The sequence below is a fragment of the Capricornis sumatraensis genome, chromosome 11 (assembly GCF_032405125.1).
Source record: "Capricornis sumatraensis isolate serow.1 chromosome 11, serow.2, whole genome shotgun sequence".
Taxonomy (NCBI): Eukaryota; Metazoa; Chordata; class Mammalia; order Artiodactyla; family Bovidae; genus Capricornis; species Capricornis sumatraensis.
Window position 1 is genome coordinate 49,572,723 of NC_091079.1, and position 19,761 is coordinate 49,592,483.

Consider the following 19,761-nt stretch of genomic DNA (forward strand, 5'->3'; position numbering starts at 1 on the left):
TTCCATGTCCATTTCTAACTGTTGCTTCCTGACCTGCATACAGATTTCTCAAGAGGCAGGTCAGGTGGTCTGGAACTCCCATCTCTTTCAGAATTTTCCACAGTTTATTGTGGTCCACACAGTCAAAGGCTTTGGCATAATCAATAAAGCAGAAATAGATGTTTTTCTGGAACTCCTGTGTTTTACATGATCCAGTGGATGTTGGCAATTTGATCTCTGGTTCCTCTGCCTTTTCTAAAACCAGCTTGAACATTAGGAAGTTCATGGTTCACATATTGCTGAAGCCTGGCTTGGAGAATTTTGAGCATTACTTTACTAGCGTGTGAGATGAGTGCAGTTGTGCAGTAGTTTGAGCATTCTTTGGCATTGCCTTTCTTTGGGATTGGAATGAAAACTGACCTTTTCTAGTCCTGTGGCCACTGCTGAGTTTTCCAAATTTGCTGGCATATTGAGTGCAGCACTTTCACAGCATCATCTTTTAGGATTTGAAATAGCTCAACTGGAATTCCATCACTTCCACTAGCTTTGTTCGTAGAGATGCTTTCTAAGGCCCACTTGACTACACATTCCAGGATGTCTGGCTCTAGATGAGTGATCACACCATCGTGATTATCTGGGTCATGAAGATCTTTTTATTAATTCTTCTGTGTATTCTTGCCATCTCTTCTTAATATCTTCTGCTTCTGTTAGGTCCATACCATTTCTGTCCTTTATCAAGCCCATCTTTGCATGAAATGTTCCCTTGGTATCTCTAATTTTCTTGAAGAGATCTCTAGTCTTTCCCATTCTGTTGTTTTCCTCTATTTCTTTGCACTGATTGCTGAGGAAGGCTTTCTTATCTCTCCTGCTGTTCTTTGGAACTCTGCATTCAGATGCTTATATCTTTCCTTTTCTCCTTTGCTTTTCACTTCTCTTCTTTTCACAGCTATTTGTAAGGCCTCCCCAGACAGCCATTTTGCTTCTTTGCATTTCTTTTCCATGGGGATGGTCTTGATCCCTGTCTCCTGTATAATGTCACAAACCTCATTCCATAGTTCATCAGGCACTCTATCTATCAGATCTAGGCCCTTAAATCTATTTCTCACTTCCACTGTATAATCATAAGGGATTTGATTTAGGTCATACCTAAATGGTCTAGTGGTTTTCCCTACTTTCTTCAATTTGAGTCTGAATTTGGTAATAAGGAGTTCATGATCTGAGCCACAGTCAGCTCCTGGTCTTGTTTTTGTTGACTGTATAGAGCTTCTCCATCTTTGGCTGCAAAGAATATAATCAATCTGATTTCAGTGTTGACCATCCGGTGATGTCCATGTGTAGAGTCTTCTCTTGTGTTGTTGGAAGGGGGTGTTTGTTATGACCAGTGCATTTTCTTGGCAAAACTCTATTAGTCTTTGCTCTGCTTCATTCCACATTCCAAGGCCAAATTTGCCTGTTACTCCAAGTGTTTCCTGACTTCCTACTTTTGCATTCCAGTCCCCTATAATGAAAAGGACATCTTTTTTGGGTGTTAGTTCTAAAAGGTCTTGTAGGTCTTCATAGAACCATTCAATTTCATCTTCTTCAGTGTTACTGGTTGGGGCATAGACTTGGATTACTGTGATATTGAATGGTTTGCCTTGTAAACGAACAGAGATCATTCTGTCGTTTTTGAGATTGCATCCAAGTACTGCATTTCAGACTCTTTTGTTGACCATGATGGCTACTCCATTTCTTCTGAGGGATTCCTGCCCACAGTAGTAAATACAATGGTCATCTGAGTTAAATTCACCCATTCCAGTCCATTTTAGTTTGCTGATTCCTAGAATGTCTACATTCACTCTTGCCATCTCTTGTTTGACCACTTCCATGTATAAACGTACCCAAAGAAAGCTGGTATAGCTTAATAATATCAAAGACAAAAAGTATTACTAGAGAATAAAGGTGTATATTTCATAATGATAAAAGTTCAGTTCACCAGGAATATATAACAGTTGTGAATCTGTATGCTTCTTAAGAACATGGCCTAAAACTAGAAAGCAAAAAGTGAACTATAAGGAAAAGTTTGCAAACCTACAGAAATAGTGGGAGATTTCATTATACCTTGTTAGTAGAACAATAAAATGGCAAAGAATACAGAAGATTTGAACAAAAAGAATTAGAAAGAAAATTTATTGTTTTTATATGAAAAAGCACTGAACAAGTACAGAATGCATATTTTTTAAAGTAGACATGAAACACATAAAAATTGAACATGTAATGAGACATAAAGCAAATCTCAAATTTTGAAGGATTTAAATCATGTAGAATATGTTCTCCTACTGCAAGGGAAATCAACTTGGAAAGCAAAAACACAGCTGGAAAATTCCCCTATGTTTGAAAAATTGAAGGCACAATTTAAAATAATTCATGGGTAAAATTATATGACAATTGAAATTAGAAAAGATACAGAAGTTAATATTTCATATTAAACCTTGTGGAATGTAGTTAAAGTAGTACTTAGAGGGAAAGTGACAGAATTAAATGCACATGTTAGAAAACGGAATTCAGCAATAAATAAAATAATACATGATTAAGTTTATCCCAGGAACATCAGTTTCATTTAACACTAAGAAATCAATCATATTAATAGATTGTAAAAGAAAACACGTATCTTCTCAACAGATGCACAAGAAAGATTTGATTAAAATTCAATATTCATTCATTCTTAGTGAATTAGTTAAAGAAGGAAAGAAGAACCCCTGCTTTAGTCACTCTTACTTGATATTATACTGGAGGTCTTATCCAGGAAAATAAGGTAAGGAAAAATGTAAATGATATAAGAATTGAAGTGAAAAAAAAAATTATTTGCTAATTATACGATTGTATATATAGAAAATACAAAAAACCCTATTATTTCTTAAAATTAATAAATGAGCTTAAAAAGTTTGTAGGAAAAAATCAGCATATAAAAATCTTTTACATCTGCAATAAATTAAGAAAAATATTTTAGTATCAAAACCATACAAGTGACTCAGCAACTTTCTCTCTGAGCCTGCCTATGTGCCTATTCACATGTACATTACTCTTTTTTTCCTAACAAACACTTTGCTTGTTTCACTACTTTCTCTTCTTTGTGGAAATTCTTTTCTGCAAAGCCAAGAAGCCAGGGCCTTGTCACTGACCACTGGGCTAGTGGTTAGGATTCGGTGCTCTCACCACCATGACCTGACCTCAATCTCTGGCCCGGACCGAAGCCCTGCTTTCAGCCACTGCAAGTCAAGGCCACCAGAGATCACTTAGGACAAGGTAGCAATCAACCCCCAAACAGTCAACCCGAAAATCAAGGAATTTTAAATGGGTAAACAATAGGTAGTGCAGTGATAAAGAACACGCCTGCCAGTGAAGGAGAAACAAGAGGAATGAGTTTGATCTCTGGGTCAGGAAGATGCCCTGGAGAAGGAAATGGCAGCCCACTCCATATACTTGCCTGGGAAATTCCAAGGACAGAAAAGCCTGGCAGGCTACAGTCCATGAGTTTGTAAAGAGTCTGACACGAGTGAATGACTGAGCAACACGCACACAAACAATAGATGCAAATAAAAAACTCAGGGTGATGGTAAATCTGAGGTGGCCAATTGGCTTTTCTAGGCTCCCTGACAAAACTCATTTCTTATTTGAAGGAATAAAGCCTTCTCTGGCTGCAAGGTTAATGCTCTCACAAAAAATTTTTTATGTTTTGATGAGTATTAAATTCTAGTTTTGTTCATTGAAATCCATATTGACAAAGACCCATTTCCCAGATAGTGATAGTTTCTTGCTATTATGTTTTATTGCTGAAAAGTTTAAGTGAATTATTCTAAAGCTTATGTCAGTAATCTATTTTAGGATAGAGATTAGATACCAACTAGGAGAAACAAAATTACATGTATATATCAGTGAACTGTATGCTAATTGGAGCTTATGGTGAAAACAACTAAAGAGTGACCTTAGTTTCTGGAATGGGAAATTTCCAGAGGTAGAAAAGAATTATACCAAGAACAGTCAATTTGCATCAACTCAATGGACAGGAGTTTGAGAAAACTCTGGGAGATGTAAAGGACAGGGAAGCCTGGGATGCTACAGTCCCTGGGTCACAAAGAGTCAGAAAGGATTAAGCAACTGAACAAGTCAATTTGCTGATTTACACACAGTATATCAGGCTCTAAAATAAGAACATTTAACAGCATGCCATATTAATACAGATTCTTGGTCGGTAACCAATGGATTGACCACTTGACTTCCTCTATGGGTGAAGAAAGTGAAGGTCACTCAGTCCTTTCCGATTCTTTGTGACCCTATGGACTATAGCCCACCAGGCTCCTCTGTCCATGGAATTCTCTAGGCAAGAATACTAGAGTGGACTGCCATTCCTTTCTCCAAGGGATCTTCCTGACCCAGGGACCGAACCCAGGTCTCCTGCATTGCAGGGAGATTCTTTACTGTCTGAGCCACCAGGGAAGCATAACTGACAAATTCATGGCAAAGAACATTTCAGAAACTGTTCACACTACTGACATTTCAGTCTTTCACGCAGATTCTCACAGTGTCCCAGATTCTATGAAACAATGCTGTAACTATTCAGTTCAGTTCAGTTCAGTCGCTCAGTTGTGTCTGACTCTTTGCGACCCCATGAATCGCAGCACGCCAGGCCTCCCTGTCCATCACCAACTCCCAGAGTTCACTCAGACTCATGTCCATCGAGTCAGTGATGCCATCCAGCCATCTCATCCTCTGTCGTCCCCTTCTCCTCCTGCCCCCAATCCCTCCCAGCATCAGAGTCTTTTCCAATGAGTCAACTCCCGCAGTAGTAGATATAATGGTCATCTGAGTTAAATTCACCCATTCCAATCCATTTTAGTTCACTGATTCCTAGAATGTCAATGTTCACTCTTGCCATCTCTTGTTTGACCACTTCTAATTTGCCTTGATTCATGGACCTGACATTCCAGGTTCCTATGCAATATTGCTCTTTACAGCATTGGACCTTGCTTCTAACACCAGTCACATCCACAGCTGGGTATTGTTTTTGCTTTGGCTCCATCTCTTCATTCTTTCTGGAGTTATTTCTCCACTGATCTCCAGTAGCATATTGGGCACCTACCAACCTGGGGAGTTCCTCTTTCAGTATCCTATCATTTTGCCTTTTCATACTGTTCATGGGGTTCTCAAGGCAAGAATATTGAAGTGGTTTGCCATTCTCTTCTCCAGTGGACCACATTCTGTCAGACCTCTCCATCATGACCCACCCGTCTTGGGTTGCCCCGCGGGCATGGCTTAGTTTCATTGAGTTAGACAAGGCTGTGGTCCTAGTGTGATTAGATTGACTAGTTTTCTGTAAGTATGGTTTCAGTGTGTCTGCCCTCTGATGCCCTCTTGCAACACCTACCATCTTACTTGGGTTTCTCTTACCTTGGGCGTGGGGTATCTCTTCATGGCTGCTCCAGCAAAGCACAGCCGCTGCTCCTTACCTTGGATGAGGGGTATCTCCTCCCACCACCTTTCCTGACCTTCAGTGTGGGATAGCTCCTCTAGGCCCTCCTGTGCCTGCACAGCCACAGCTCCTTGGACGTGGTGTGGCTCCTCCCAGCCGCTGCCCCTGGCCTCCGGCATGGGGTGGCTCCTCTTGGCTGCCGCCCTTCGGACATGGGGTCCTCCCGGCTTCTTCCCCTGCCTCGGATGTGGGGTAGCTCCTCTTGGCTGCACTTAGTGTGCCAGTCGGTCGCAGCTGCCTGCGCTTAGTGCACTGGTCAGTCCCAGCCGCTGTAACTATTACAAATGAGTAAACGGAAATCCAAGCAGTGTACATTGATCCAGACTCTAGCAACTTACAGGGTTTGACTTTGTAGGCACACTAAAAATGTGGCCATCTGGGAGAAAAAGCAACATACAGACTCTTCTTGGAAGCCTTACTGTAATGTGGATTGTCATTCATGCCTCAACATTCAAGGATATGCTACAGTTAAAAGAAAAATATGAAGAAATCTACTAAAGAATCTTCAGCTGGAGAAATGTAACCAAACTCAGGATAACATCACCTGCCCAACAAACAAGTCCTGTCTTCTCTTAACTTTGACTTTTTATGGACAAAATTTATCTGTCTGCTAGATTACATAGCACTAGTAAAGATATAGTTCAAGCCTTGACCACTAACGCTAAGTGAATCCCTACAACATTAAAACTTTATGAACTTAGCTTAACACACAACAAGGACCTTTTACAGTTGGTTAGTTCAGTTCAGTCACTTAGTCGTGTCTGACTCTTTGCAATCCCATGGACTGCAGCACGCCAGGCCTCCCTGTCCATCACCAACTCCCGGAGTTTACTCAAACTCATGTCCATTGAGTTATCCAACCATCTCATCCTCTGTCATCCCTTCTCCTGTCTTCAATCTTTCCCAGAGGCAGGGTCTTTTCAAATGAGTCAGTTCTTCACATCAGGTGGCGAAAGTATTGGAGTTTCAGCTTCAACATCAGTCCTTCCAATGAATATTCAGGACTGATTTCCTTTAAAATGGACTGGTTGGATCTCCTTGCAGTCCAAGGGACTCTCAAGTCTTCTCTAACACCACAGTTCAAAAACATCAATTCTTGGGCGCTCAGCTTTCTTTATAGTCCAACTCTCACATCCATACATGACTACTGGAAAAACCATAGCCTTGACTATATGGACCTTTGTTGGCAAAGTAATTTCTCTGCTTTTGAATATGCTGTCCAGGTTGGTCATAACTTTCCTTCCAAGGAGTAAGCATCTTTTAATTTCATGGCTGCAGTCACCATCTGCAGTGATTTTGGAGCCCAAAATAATAAAGTTTGTCGCTGTTTCCACTGTTTCTCCATCTATTTGCCATGAAGTAATGGGACCAAATGCCATGATCTTTGTTTTTCAAATGTTGAACTTTAAGCCAACTTTTTCACTCTTCTCTTTCACCTTCATCAAGAGGCTCTTTAGCTCTTCTTCACTGTCTGCCATAAGGGTTGTGTTATCTGCATATCTGAAGTTATTGATATTTCTCCCAGCAATCTTGATTCCAGCTTGTGCTTCATCCAGCCCAGCATTTCTCATGATGTACTCTGCATATAAGTTAAATAAGCAGGGTGACAATATACAGCCTTGACGTACTCCTTCTCCTATTTGGAACCAGTCTGTTGTTCCATGTCCATTTCTAACTGTTGCTTCCTGACCTGCATACAGATTTCTCAAGAGGCAGGTCAGGTGGTCTGGAACTCCCATCTCTTTCAGAATTTTCCACAGTTTATTGTGGTCCACACAGTCAAAGGCTTTGGCATAGTCAATAAAGCAGAAATAGATGTTTGTCTGGAACTCTCTTGCTTTTTCCATGATCCAGCAGATGTTGGCAATTTGACCTCTGGTTCCTCTGCCTTTTCTAAAACCAGCTGCAACATCTGGAAGTTCACAGTTCATTTATTATTGAAGCCTGGCTTGGAGAATTTTGAGCATTACTTTGCTAGTGTGCGAGATGAGTGCAATTATGCAGTAGTTTGAACGTTCTTTGGCATTGTCTTTCTTTGGGATTGGAATGAAAACTGATCTTTTCCAGTTCTGTGGCCACTGCTGAGTTTTCCAAATTTGCTGGCATAGTGAGTGCAGCACTTTCACAGCATCATCTTTTAGGATTTGAAATAGCTCAACTGGAAGTCCATCACCTTTGCTAGCTTTGTTCATAGTGATGCTTCCTAAGGCCCACTTGACTTCACATTCCAGGATGTCTGGCTCTAGGTGAGTGATCACACCATCATGATTATCCGGGTCATGAAGATCTTTTTTGTACAGTTCTTCTGTGTATTTTTGCCACCTCTTTTTAATATCTTCTGCTTCTGTTAGGTCCATACCATTTCTGTCCTTTATTGAGCCCATCTTTGCTTGAAATGTTCCCTTGGTATCTCTAGTTTTCTTGAAGAGATCTCTAGTCTTTCCCATTCTATTGTTTTCCTCTATTTCTTTGCACTGATCACTGAGGAAAGCTTTCTTATCTCTCCTTGCTATTCTTTGGAACTCTGCACTCAGATGCTTATATCTTTCCTTTTCTCCTTTGCTTTTGCTTCTCTTATTTTCACAGCTATTTGTAAGGCCTCCTCAGACAGCCATTTTGGTTTTTTTGCAGTTGTTTAAAGGCTTGGTAATATTTCAGTGGTTCAGATGGTAAAGAATGAGGGAGACCTGGATTTGACCCTTGGGTCAGGAAGATCCTCTGGAGAAGGGAATGGCAACCCATTCCAGTATTCTTGCCTGGAGAATTCCATGGACAGGGGAGCCTGGCAGGCTACAGTCCATGGGGTTGCAAAGAGTTAGACTGAATGACTTTCACAGGACAGGAACTTAGCTTAATACATGACAGACATTTTACAGTTGTTTAAATGCTCAGTAATATTTCAGCTACACCAAACTTAATCCTTAACTGACATATTTGATTAGACAGTTTGTTCTATCCAGTTATTATAGTACCTGGCTCAAAAGGATAAGGCCCAAGGAATTTTAATGTCTATTAATGCATAATGGAAAACATTATTTAGAGCATGGATTCTTTTTTTTTTTTTTTTTTTACTTTATTTTACTTTACAATACTGTATTGGTTTTGCCATACATTGATATGAATCCACCACGGGTGTATACGAGCTCCCAATCCTGAATCCCCCTTCCACCTCCCACCCCATATCATCTCTCTGGATCATCCCCGTGCACCAGCCCCAAGCATCCTGTATCTTGTATTGAACATAGACTGGCACTTCGTTTCTGACATGATAGTATACATGTTTCAATGCCATTCTCCCAAATCATCCCACCCTCTCCCTCTCCCTCACAGTCCAAAAGTCCATTCTATACATCTGTGTCTCTTTTGCTGTCTTGCATACAGGGTCATCATTACCATCTTTCTAAATTCCATATATATGTGTCAGTATACTGTATTGGTGTTTTTCTTTCTGGCTTACATCACTCTGTATAATCGGCTCCAGTTTCATCCATCTCATTAGAACTGATTCAAATGTATTCTTTTTAATGGCTGAGTAATACTCCATTGTGTATATGTACCACAGCTTTCTTATCCATTCATCTGCTGATGGACATCTAGGTTGTTTCCATGTCCTGGCTATTATAAACAGTGCTGCAATGAACATAGGGGTACATGTGTCTCTTTCAATTCTAGTTTCCTCGGTGTGTATGCCCAGCAGTGGGATTGCTCGGTCATAAGGCATTTCTATTTGCAATTTTTTAAGGAATCTCCACACTGTTCTCCATAGTGGCTGTACTAGTTTGCATTCCCACCAACAGTGTAAGAGGGTTCCCTTTTCTCCACACCCTCTCCAGCATTTATTGCTTGTAGACTTTTGGATCACAGCCATTCTGACTGGTGTGAAATGGTACCTCATTGTGGTCTTGATTTGCATTTCTCTGATAATGAGTGATGTTGAGCATCTTTTCATGTGTTTGTTAGCCATCTGTATGTCTTCTTTGGAGAAATGCCTATTTAGTTCTTTGGCCCATTTTTTGATTGGGTCGTTTATTTTTCTGGAGTTGAGCTGCATAAGTTGCTTGTATATTTTTGAGATTAGTTGTTTGTCAGTTGCTTCATTTGCTATTGTTTTCTCCCATTCAGAAGGTGGTCTTTTCACCTTACTTATAGTTTCCTTTGTTGTGCAGAAGCTTTTAATTTTAATTAGATCCCATTTGTTTATTTTTGCTTTTATTTCCAGTATCCTGGGAGGTGGATCATAGAGGATCCTGCTGTGATTTATGTCGGAGAGTGTTTTGCCTATGTTCTCCTCTAGGAGTTTTATAGTTTCTGGTCTTACGTTTAGATCTTTAATCCATTTTGAGTTTACTTTTGTGTGTGGTGTTAGAAAGTGATCTAGTTTCATTCTTTTACGAGTGGTTGACCAGTTTTCCCAGCACCACTTGTTAAAGAGATTGTCTTTACTCCATTGTATATACTTGCCTCCTTTGTCAAAGATAAGGTGTCCATAGGTGTGTGGATTTATCTCTGGGCTTTCTATTTTGTTCCATTGATCTATATTTCTGTCTTTGTGCCAGTACCATACTGTCTTAATGACTGTGGCTTTGTAGTAGAGCCTGAAGTCAGGCAGGTTGATTCCTCCAGATTCTTCTTTCTCAAGATTGCTTTGGCTATTCGAGGTTTTTTATATTTCCATACAAATCTTGAAATTATTTGTTCTAGTTCTGTGAAAAATACCGCTGGTAGCTTGATAGGGATTGCATTGAATCTGTAGATTGCTTTGGGTAGTATACTCATTTTCACTATATTGATTCTTCCAATCCATGAACATGGTATATTTCTCCATCTATTAGTGTCCTCTTTGATTTCTTTCATCAGTGTTTTATAGTTTTTGATATATAGGTCTTTAGTTTCTTTAGGTAGGTATATTCCTAAGTATTTTATTCTTTTCGTTGCAATGGTGAATGGAATTGTTTCCTTAATTTCTTTTTCTACTTTCTCATTATTAGTGTATAGGAATGCAAGGGATTTCTGGGTGTTGATTTTATATCCTGCAACTTTACTATATTCATTGATTAGTAGAGCATGGATTCTTAACAATCACTGGGCTCTTATCCCCAATGGCATTACAAAGTACAGTGACACCTGGCACCAAGGAACACTAACCTTATAGTGTGGTGAACACGAGTATCAAGGGCCAGTTTCATGTATTACCTATTGTATTTGGAGAAGAATATTGGTTGCCTCATTTCACTGGGAAATATTTGGACTTTGATAACCATACCCAATGACTGACGGATTGTGATGAGGCTACTGAGGTCCTGTGGACCAACGTCTCACGTTTGGGAATCCTGCTTATTGGGGACCTCCATTAACTATTATGAATGGACTATCTTCCCTAAATCCTTTTTTTTTTTTAATGGATGCTCAATTTTCTGTATTGTAACCAATGATGTAGAAACTGTTTCTACATATCAGTCAGGAACCTCTTTTTCTGGATGCCTAGTACATGTTGATCATTTATATTGGAAGGGGACCACCTATTACTATCCTCTCATGAGAACTCAGGTATTATGGACCCAAATGTTATTTCCTACTTTGTCTGTTCCTAATATTAGCTTCCCCTGAAAACCTTTATGTAAGATTTTGCAAGGAACCAAAGTGCTACAAAATTTCATAGGTAAATGTAATCATACCTTGATAGAACATTCTGCTGTTATTACTATTGCTGCCAAAAAGTTAATAGATATAGGAATTGATGTACAAAAACACACTAATCATTCATGGTGGGACTTTTTCTTTACTAAATCCCCTACAGTCAAAAAGTTTTTGCCTACTTGTTTAATCCCTTGTTTCTTTGATGATTTTTGTTTGACTATTTGGATTTGTGGTCTGACTTGTAGGGTTAAGAAAACTGCTCGTGTTATTTTAGCTTATTCCTATGCTGTTCAGCCTAAACAATCCTGAGGCCCACTGTTAGGGGAATTAAAATGGAAGAAGTCTTGTTAGGGCTTCAGAAGCAGGAGAGTAGGGCTCTGACTTGCTTCTGACCTGCCTAGACACTGCCCAGATTCCTTGTCTGCAAGCACAGCAAGTCAGGTGGCACTTTAGATAAGAAAGGAATTCTTGGAATTCCTGAGCTCCTGAGGGTCTGGACAACCCTCCACACCACCCCCCACCCTCCCCCAGGGTCTAACGAAATCCTGTGACTCAGAGTGTGAAACAAACAGCATTGTAAAAGTCATAAAAAGAGTTGTATTTTTGTATGCAAACTGACAATGATATCAGTTTGTGGCCTGGGATTATAAACAGGACCCCACAAAACTGCAATTTGAAGTCTTAACCTGTAGGGGGACGTACTGCCCAGGACCACTTCCCAGTTGGGATTCCAGATTGCTGTCAATGATGGAAGTCTGGGTAGAGGTCAGTCTAATTTGGTAAAGTATACTCTGTTGTTGAGTTGCTAAGTTGTGTCCTACTCTTTCATGACCTCATGGAGTATGATCCACTAGGCTCCCCTATTCATGGAATTTCCCAAGAATACTGGAATGGGTTGCTATTTCTTCTTCCAGGGGATCTTCTCGACCTAGGGACTGAACTCACATCTCATGCTTGGCAGGCAGATTTTTTGCCACTAAGCCACCAGGGAAGACCATACACTCTGCCTTTTTTTTTTTTTTTTTCCTATTTCTTTTAATAGAATAGACTGTGTATTGAAATTAAGTCAACTAATCTATAAAAAATTGAAATTGTTTATGTGTGTGTAAAGAGTGGTTTCTTTTGTTAACAAATTCTTCAAACCAAAAATGAAAGTAAAACTTCCAACAAAATGACAACCAAAAAAATACATAAAAAATTAAGTTGCTAGAAATAAAGCTAATAAAATATATGCAGAGCTTAAATGGTAAGATGATAAAGTTTGAGTTCCAAATAAGTAGACATACCATACAAATATCAACCTCTAAATTAATCCACAGAGTCAAATGTAATTGTAATAAAAATCCCAACAGAGTAAGTGTGTGTGTGTGTGTGTGTGTGTGCGTGTGTGTAAACTGACAACCCAATTCTAAAATTTTTGTGGAAATATAGAAGGACCAGCACAGCCACAGAACTCTTGAAGAACAGCAATATGGAAGAGTTTGTTCTTTAATATACCAAGACATATTTTAAAAACACCATACCTAAGACTGTTATTAGCTCAGAAGTAGCCAAACATACTAATGTAGCAGAATAGAGATCCTAAAATATAGGAAAAGGAATTTTTTTAAATAAATGATGCGAGGGCAATTGCATCATTTTTGAAATGAAATTATATGCTTACTTTCTACTATTTAAAAATCAACTATAAATGCATCAATGAATTCTATGTGAAAGCCCAATCTATAAAAAGTTTAGAATTGAAGAGTTTATAGGACAATATACTCCCTAATTCAGGAAAAGACTGATTAATTCAACTAATTAAAGTTAAGAATTTCTGGACAAACAGGTGGCCAAAAAGCACATGAAAAGATGCTGAACATTACTAACTATCAGAAAAATGCAAATCAAAACTGCAATCAGGTATCCCCTCACATGGTCAGAAAGGCCATTATCAAAAAATCTACAAACAATAAATGCTTTAGAGGCTGTGGAGAAAAGGGAAGCCTTTTACTCTGTTGGTGGGAACGTAAATTGGTTCAGCCACTACAGAGAACAGTATGAAGGTTCATTAAAAAACTAAAACTAGTTACCATATGATCCTGTAATCCCACTCCTGGGCATATATCCACAGAAAATGATCATTTGAAAAGATACATGCACTCCAACGTTCACCACAGCACTATTTACAATAGCCAGGACATGGAAGCAACCTCAATGTCCAACAGCAAACAAGTGGGTAATGAAGGTGTGGTGCATATATAAAATGGAATGCTATTCAGCCACAAAAAATGAAATGATGTCCTTTGTAGCTGGTGCTACATCATCTTCAGTTGAAATCACACTAAGTGAAGTCAGACAGACAAATATTTGATATCACTTACATGTGGAATCTAATTTTAAAATGATACAAATGAACTTATTTACAAAATAGAAACAGATTTACTGACTGACTGACTTTGTTTGAAAATGAACTTATGGTTACCAAAAGGGAAACAGAGTGGAGAAGCGTAAATCAGGAGTTTGGTATTAACATCCACATACTACTATATACAGTACTGACTTCCCTGGTAGCTCAGATGGTAAAGCATCTGCCTACAATGTGGGAGACCTGGGTTCAATCCCTGGGTCAGGAAGATCCCCTGGAGAAGGAAATGGCACCCCACTCCAGTACTCTTGCCTGGAAAATCCCATGGATGGAAAAGCATGGTAGGCTACAGTCCATGGGGTCACAAAGAGTTGGACACGACTGAGCAACTTCACGTCACTTCACTACTATATATAAGACAGATAACCAGGAAGGACCTACTTTATAGTACAGAGAACTCTACTCAGTATTCTGTAATAACCTATATGAGAAAAGAATCTAAAAAATAATGAATATTTATTTAGATATAACTGAATCACTTTGCTGTACACCTGAAACTAACACAATTTTGTAAATCACCTATATGCCAATAAATTTTTAAAAAACAGACTGGTAGAGAGTAGCAAGTAGATCTCACCAGAGTGGTATATGGTGTAAGGGAGAGAATTGGGCACTACAATTCTTGGAATTATTCCACTGCCTCAAAATAGGTAGATCTCAGGAGCCTTTGATAATTACAACTATAAATCCATATTGATCTTATCTCCCATTCACTGAATTCATTATGCTTTTCAGTTGAAAGCTGTTATTGGATTTTGAAGTGGAAAGTACAGGTATTGATGCTATTTCTAATGTTAGTTATTACTCAGTCGCTAAGTCACGTCCAGTTCTTTGTGACCACATGGACTGCAGCACACCAGGCTTCCCTGTCTTTTATCTCCCAGAGTTTGCTCAAACTTATGTCTATTGAGGCAGTGATGCCATCCAACTATCTCATCCTCTGTTGTCCCTTTTCCTCCTGCCCTCAATCTTTGCCAGCATCAGGATCTTTTCCAGTGAGTCAGCTCTTCACATCAGTTGGCCAAAGTTTTGGAGTGTCAGCTTCAGCATCAGTCGTTCCAATTAATATTCAGGGTTGATTTCCTTTAGGATTGACTGGTTTGATATCCTTGCAGTCCAACGGTCTCTCATCAGTTTTCTCCAACACCACAGTTATATATGTATGTATACACACGCACACACACACACACATATATATATCAGTATTAGTTACATATATATCAGTAATCAGTAATATTAGTTATAGCCATATAAGATTAACAGTGATTAAGAGTATAGAAAGATTTGGAATTAAAGGTACACATTCTGATTGAACATTATTATCAGCCTTAAGTATGAAATGAGAAATTACAAGAAAGATCTGTAAAATGAATAGGCAATGTTGGCTTCCCTGGTGACTCAGCAGGTAAAGAATCTGCCTAAAACACGGAAGACCTGGGTTTGATATCCAGGTTGGGAAGATCCCCTGAAGAAGGGAATGCCTACCCACTCCAGTATTCTGGCCTGGAGAATTCCGTGGACTGTATAGTCCATGGGGTGGCAAAGAGTCCACACGACTGAGTAACTTTTACATCACTTCACTTCATATTTAAATGTACTTCAAGCATCCCTCTTTTTACCCTAAATTCCATATGTGTTTTCCTGACGTATGGACAAGGAGGTGAGTCATTAATCTTGACTGTGTGACTTTGGCAATTGTGTGAGTTGTGTGACTTGGGTAGCTGCCTCTGTTAGCCATACTTTCTGAGGATTCCTCGGAGCCAAGAGCATCTGCCAAGAGGAGTCAAAATGCTGCTGATGACAAGGAATTGGATTTGTTACAGATGGAAGTGCTCCAGCCTCTGAATTTGCCAACTTCATTGTTAGAGGAATGTGATAAATGGTTGTGTGCCTCTGCCCTTGTAAGCTGACAAAGATCCAAGCAGCTTAAAATGATAGGCTCCACTGGCTAAGTCTTGGGCAGTGGGCCATCCATCTACAACTGAACCTGAGAAATAAGAAGTATATATAAAGAGACATTTTCCAGGTGGTTTTTTTTTTTTTTTCTTTTTTTTTCTTTTAGGCCTTTGCATTTGGTTGTCCTGGACACGATCTCTGGAACTGGTAGGGGGAAATGCTGCAATTGTGTTCCAGGGCATGGAGTGAGAATTCCAGGATTACTGAGCCATTAAAATGAAAGTGCTTCAAGAATCCACTTGAGGCTTTTTGATAATGATTGTTGTATTATTGAAGTTTGAGGACGTTTTTCTTCCTTCCTCCCTCTCTACTCTAATTGGGTAGTGGGTCATTTAAGAGAGCAAACTCTAAACTCTTAACTATTAAAAGAGCATAAAATTTTTTTGCTGGAGCTTAAAAATGCTTAGGGAAAGGAACTACATAAGTAGTATGTATAATTTTTTAATAACAACAACAAAAAAAGAATTACCTATAATCCCAGTTAAGTGTGGTTATAACCTTCCATTATTCTCTTTACTTATTTTTCTGCTATATCTTCCCTATAAAAGGCATATTTACAACAGTCTGTATGCATATGCACGTATGTGCATGTGTACATATATAATGTGCATATATGTGCTCACTAAATCCAGCAATCACAGTCATCATTGCATGTGACCTGTCAATGGTACTTGACACAAGTGACCACTCTCTTCCTTGAAATACTTCGTTCGCTTGGATCCCAAGATCCCATATTCTCCAAATTTTTCCTTCTGTACCATTGGTCTTTCTTCTTCTCTTTTGTGTTTCTTCCTTCCCAAAACTGAGCACTTGGACTTATCTTGGATCCAACTCTCTTGGGAATCTTTTCCAGTTTCATGGCTCTAAATACCACCTACCTGGGGAGAACTCCCAAATGTACATCCCCCAGAGTAATTCTCATTTGAACTCCAGGCTCATATATCTCTACTCCATTATACTTGGAAGTCTAACAGGCATCTCAAAGGTGTTCAAATAGCACTCTGAATCCTAGCAAACCATTTACTACTGAAAAAAAAAATCTCTTGCCAACTTTTTAAATAGTAACTCCAAACTGCCAGTTACCTGAGCTGAAACTTTGATGCTATCCTTGATTCTTCTTTTCTTTCACATCTCACACCCAATCCATCAGCTAGCCCCCAAGATGTATCCAGGATCTGACCACTTCTAACTAATCCACTACCACACTGGTCCAAACCACCATGAACTTCCCCTGAAAGAGTCTCCTGCTTTTGCATTAGTCCTCACCAAGACTTGAATGATTCTTCTAAACTTACATTCGGATCATAACCACTTTTCTTCTCCACTTTTCTTCTCAAAACACTCCCATATCACCCAGACCAAATGCCAAAGTCCTTGCAATGTCTTATTAACATTTGCTGTGTCTTACTTTTAAAATTTAAGAATATGTGGGAGACAGCACAGTGCTCAGGGTTAGATTGCCTGTGTTCAAAGTCTGGTTCTTAGCTGTATGATGCTGGGCTTCCCTGGTGGCTCAGGAGTAAAGAACCTGCCTGCAATGCAGGAGCTGCAGGTTCAATCCCCGGGTCAGGAAGATCACCTGCTGAAGGAAATGGCAACCTACTCTAGTATTCTTGCCTGAAAACTCCCGTGGACAGCTCATGGGGATGCAAAATAGTTGGACAGGACTTAGGAAGACTAAACAACAAAAACATGACGTTGAGCAAGTTACTTAGCCTCTCATCTCAGTGGCTAAATTTCCTCATTGTAAAATGGGATTATCATAATATTAATCTCATAGAACTGTGGTGAAGATTAATGAATTAATATTTATAACATGCTTACAATAGTGCTGGCATGTAGTAAACATTATAAATTTTTAAAAAATGACAAAATTGGCATTTTTGCGCTATTAGCAGAAGATTTTATCATAAATTTTGCACATAAAAAAATGTCTCCAGTAAGAATTTATAGATACCCCAAACATCTCTCAAAAAATAAGGATGAAATGTGTTTGGTGAAATAAATTTAAAATGAACTATAGGGTCACAAAGAGTCGAACATGATTGAAGCGATTTAGCACGAATGCATGCATCATTGTTTTATTATTCTTGTTTATTCTGAGTTCAGAGTTAGAATTTATTATACACCATGATTTATGTTTTTAAACATTTTGGTGCTTTTTAAGCATCCTGATGCTAAATTGCTTATTCATTCACCTACTTCCTAACCAGCAATGCTTTAATTCCTAAAATAGGTGTGTTTTTTTTTTTAGTTTACTGTATAGATTGGTTTCTAAGATACACTTTATTTATTTATTTTTTTGCTCTACTTATGCCTTTTATTAATGCATTGAGGTGAAACAATTCAATCTACACTGATAAACAAAAGCTTAAGGTGCATTCCTACATATACCTATTAAATATTATGGGTACAATAGGGAGAGTAAGTCACGTGGAATTTCCATAGACAGTCATACAATTAATTGATTTTGTAGAGGAAAAAAACACTACAGACTCAATATTGAACAAGGCTTTTATCAATTTAAATCTGTCTTTGGAGGGAGGGGGGAAAGAGTCCCTAGCCAGAGCCTGATCATCATAGCTCAGTTCTTACATCCATTTTATACTTTTTTTTTTCTTATTGTTTATTTATTTATTTATTTATTTAATTTTAAAATCTTTAATTCTTACATGTGTTCCCAAACACGAACCCCCCTCCCACCTCCCTTCCCATAACATCTCTGTGGGTCATCCCCATGCACCAGCCCCAAGCATGCTGTATCCTGCGTCAGACATAGACTGGCGATTCAATTCTTACATGATAGTATACATGATAGAATGCCATTCTCCAAAATCATCGCACCCTCTCCCTCTCCCTCTGAGTCCAAAAGTCCGTTATACACATCTGTATCTTTTTTCCTGTCTTGCATACAGGGTCGTCATTGCCATCTTTCTAAATTCCATATATATGTGTTAGTATACTGTATTGGTGTTTTTCTTTCTGGCTTACTTCACTCTGTATAATCGGCTCCAGTTTCATCCATCTCATCAGAACTGATTCAAATGAATTCTTTTTAACGGCTGAGTAATACTCCATTGTGTACATGTACCAAAGCTTTCTTATCCATTCATCTGCTGATGGACATCTAGGTTGTTTCCATGTCCTGGCTATTATAAACAGTGCTGTGATGAACATTGGGGTACATGTGTCTCTTTCGATTCTGGTTTCCTCGGTGTGTATGCCCAGCAGTGGGATTGCTCGGTCATAAGGTAGTTCTATTTGCAATTTTTTAAGGAATCTCCACACTGTTCTCCATAGTGGCTGTACTAGTTTGCATTCCCACCAACAGTGTAGGAGGGTTCCCTTTTCTCCACACCCTCTCCAGCATTTATTGCTTGCAGATTTTTGGATCGCAGCCATTCTGACTGGTGTGAAGTGGTACCTCATTGTGGTTTTGATTTGCATTTCTCTGATAATGAGTGATGTTGAGCATCTTTTCATTTTATACTTTTAATACTTCATTATAACTGAAGAATAACGAATACTCACAAACCACCCACCTCTGCACAATACACACACACAGCAACACAACATATATTCATACTCTTCTGGAATTGCCTTATGATCCACAGAGGAGAAAAGGCCTTGGACTCACAAGAAAACTTCTACAGATTATTTCAAGTGGGAAGACCTCTTTGAAAAGAGGTCAAATACACATTTGAATACAAGGTAAGTCACAGTGTTTGCCCATAAAAACAAAAAGGAGTTAGGATTTGTGAAAAAATTGTGAATAGGTCATAAAATTTATTCAAGAATATATAAATGAGAGAGTTTTTTTAAAAAAAACTTTTTATTTTGTATTGAGGTATATATAACCTATTAACAATGCTGTGAATAGTTTCAGGTGAACAATGAAGAGACTCAGCCATACATAAACATGTATCCATCCTCCCCCAAACTCTCCTCCTGTTCAGCCTGCCACATGACATTGAGCAGAGTAAGATTTCTTTTTTAGACAGCTGAGTTTAACTTTTAGAATATGTGGTGTGACATTTTGTTAATTCTGGAAAAGTCTTGCAGTTCTAAACAAAATTGTGGTATAAACTGGTCCTATTGCTGGAACTCTTAAAGGCCTTTGCATGTTGAGATGGACTACACATGAACTTCCGGGGGAAAATAAACATCAATTTTTTGCCAATAGCAAAATCTCTCAGATTCAACAACTATGCAGCTATGGAGAATTCCTTTGAGGATGTGAGGGGGAAAACAGTACTATTGAGCCTATATGTTA

At 38.8% G+C, this 19,761-nt stretch overlaps 1 protein-coding gene across 1 annotated transcript in view; it reads left to right on the forward strand.

Moving 5' to 3' along the window:
• Positions 1-19,761, forward strand: part of DNAJC5B (DnaJ heat shock protein family (Hsp40) member C5 beta) — a 59,537-nt gene that overhangs the window by 22,114 nt on the left and 17,662 nt on the right. The window lies entirely within an intron of this gene.